At 46.4% G+C, this 2849-nt stretch overlaps 1 non-coding gene across 1 annotated transcript; it reads left to right on the top strand.

The window, feature by feature from the left end:
• Positions 1 to 778: 778 nt before the first annotated feature.
• Positions 779 to 860, top strand: trnal-aag (transfer RNA leucine (anticodon AAG)). Its single transcript has one exon. It is a non-coding gene; the product is annotated as a tRNA-Leu (tRNA).
• The last annotated feature ends 1989 nt before the right edge of the window (positions 861 to 2849 follow it).

Raw genomic sequence — 2849 nt, 5'->3', positions numbered from 1 at the left:
CCTTTTAGATTGACGTTTACAGAAACTGCATTTCTAATAAGCACCATGGAATTTAGCAAAATTTATTGAGTCGCTTCTTCTCGAATCCCACACAGGTTTCCAACTCAGTTGGTATCCATGTGGCTCATGTCCAGGAATGAACATCTCTGCAGCAAATTGCACGGTTAAGGTAAAAGGCAAGGAAAGTGGCATCTCGAACTGGCTCCGAGGTCAGAGCATCCTCACAATGTGATCTGTCGTTCTCGGAATGTAATGCTACCTCCGGTTTTAGGGTGGAGAACATTCTTTGGGACTCTTATTCTGCAAATCAGACACAGTGACTGAAACGATGCTGCACGGTATGATGTGGAACACGGCCTGCTCAGCTTTGTGCATTTTCCCTGTAGTCTGGTGTGTTTCGTGTTCCGTGTAAACGTGAAAGGTGTCCTGTTTCGAGCAATGGGTGAAATCATTTAGCAAAGCAAGAATCGAAATTGCAGTAATGTCAAGCAGCTCATGGTAATGTGACCAAATCATAACCGATCATATATTCTCACGCACTCACAGATACATTTGTAGCTGAAAAGAGTCTGAGAAGATAGACTCAGCATACCATTGATTTTTGTCTGGATTGATGGGCTATCATTATCTGCTGCGAAATTGATATTGTAGACGGGCACATCCCAGCAGCTGTGCGAGTCGGAGAGGGGTCATGGAACCCTTTTCACGTGACTTTGCATGTGTTGGTATGCAGGAGCACAATTGGAAGTGCAAGAAAATGGGGGGGCAGCGGGCGGATGGTAGTGTGGCCGAGCGGTCTAAGGCGCTGGATTAAGGCTCCAGTCTCGTCAGAGGCGTGGGTTCGAATCCCACCTCTGCCATTTCTGCTGATCAACTCCAACGACGCCGCTGGTTCAAATGCGCTTTCGACCCCTGCTGCATTTCTGTTTGAAACAGAAGAAAAATGAGTTTGCTTCCCGTGGAATTAACTGTGGTGTGGTAAAGTGCCGAATTTTCCGAAGTGTCAAGATCGTGTTCGCCTCCCGCATGGAAATTCGCAAGCAGCTCTGCTATTGCTTCATGTTCCAGGCAAGTTGAGTTTTTACTGGAACCGAATGGAGACTGTTATTTCCTCGCTGTTGTGAAACAAAGTCCTACGGTGACTCGACTCGTCGTTATTTGGTTTTCTGGCCAATGAGAAAATCGTTCTAATGAGTTTCGTTGCCATTTGTTATTGAATTTCTCCCATTTACTTCATCTCCGTCCTGGAGACATCGGAAGGGAAAGGTAATCTAATCGAGGCTGTGATTGGTGAAATTCAATTTTTAATGGCCACTCTTATTATGTTCTTTCTGTCTCTCTTTTCAGCATTGTCTCGGAAGTGGTGGTGCACTCAGTCTCCAGTATGTTTGAAAGAGTAGTTTGGAATTGCCCTGTTGTTAGTTGTGAGATTACTTTATGGCTCATGCCCCCGGACTGTCTCACAATCGGCATTCATGCTCGCTGTGTCTGAAAATGCATTTGATTTGCCAGTTTTGTTTGTGTTCCGTGTTAAATGCTTCCTGTTTTGCGATTCGCTCAATACATTACGAATTAACAGGGTTTCTGAGGTAACTTACAGCTGCAAAAATCCTCAGCTGAGAATCTGGGAAAATTTCACGGAGTATGGTCAGTCGGAGCAAAAGTAAGGAAGTCGCTCGTTTCTGCAGTGTTTCACAATACTACCTTTCCCGTGAGCAGTCGAACAGACTAAATGATTGTGCCACAGACTGCGACGCCAAGCTCCGCTAAAAAGTAATCCTTTAAAGCCGGTGTAAGCAACACAACGTTATTGGGGTACACCGCGTGGAAACAGATACTTCACTGTATCTCGTCCATGCTCACCACATAGCCAAAATTAAACAAGTCCTATGAAACAACGAGCTATTGGAAACAGAAAGGTGAAAGGTAGAATGGCTTCAACTGTCAGTGCTGGATGCCACTGAGCCGCAGCACGGCTGGCTGAGGCTGGTTTCTGTAGTGTAGTGGTCATCACGCTCGCCTTACACGCGAAAGGTGCCCATTTCGAAAGTGGGCAGAAACTGCTTTGTTCTTCAACTGCGGCCTTTTACACGGTCAAGAACGGAGCTTTCTTGCTTGCTTTCCCATCTGCAAACCTGTCTTCGAATTTGCTTGAACAAATGTGCTCTCCTAGTGAAATGTAATGCAACTCCATTTAATTACTGTGCAAAGCATTGTAAAGATTTTCTCCAACCTGGTTCTGTTCATATGCCATTCCGTTTGAGAATGTAGTTACCGCCTTCTGATCCTTTCACGAAGAGCAGTACCGCATTTGCATTCCTTGCGCAGGCGGCCCGGTTCAAAGACAGGGAAGAAGCTGATGCGCTGGTGTCACAGCGCACCACGGATTCCTGAACGCGTCTGTCTGTCAAATGTACCCCAAAGTCGCCTCTGAAATACCTCATTTGGAAGCTGTCTGTCGTTATTCAACGTGCGAGAGTTGGCACCAGAGGTTCTGAATCATGTTTTGGAGCAGTTCGCACGTTAGTGGCTCATTCAATCAGCAACAGCAACGAAAGAAATTACACTCTCAGAGGAACCTCTGGACCTGTGCTTTCATAGCGTCGCTAGTATTAAGGTGCGCCACGTGATCTAAGCCACCTCGGAACTGAAACGGAGGAATCGACAGAGAGGCTACAGAATGACATCGCATCCATTTGGTTTTCTTTCAATCACTGACGAGCAGGAAAATGTACACGGGGAGGGCGGGTGGGGAAGTGAGGCAGTTGCAGCTCTGGTGAAATTCCTTCTTTGTGATTCGCTCAGCAACCAGAGACGTGAAGGTGACTCAGGCGTGAGAACTCTTCACA

This window comes from Chiloscyllium plagiosum, unplaced genomic scaffold (genome assembly GCF_037043375.1).
Source record: "Chiloscyllium plagiosum isolate Xiang-an unplaced genomic scaffold, Cpla_swu_hap1 HiC_scaffold_29, whole genome shotgun sequence".
Taxonomy (NCBI): Eukaryota; Metazoa; Chordata; class Chondrichthyes; order Orectolobiformes; family Hemiscylliidae; genus Chiloscyllium; species Chiloscyllium plagiosum.
This window is presented reverse-complemented; position numbering and strand designations above follow the sequence as displayed.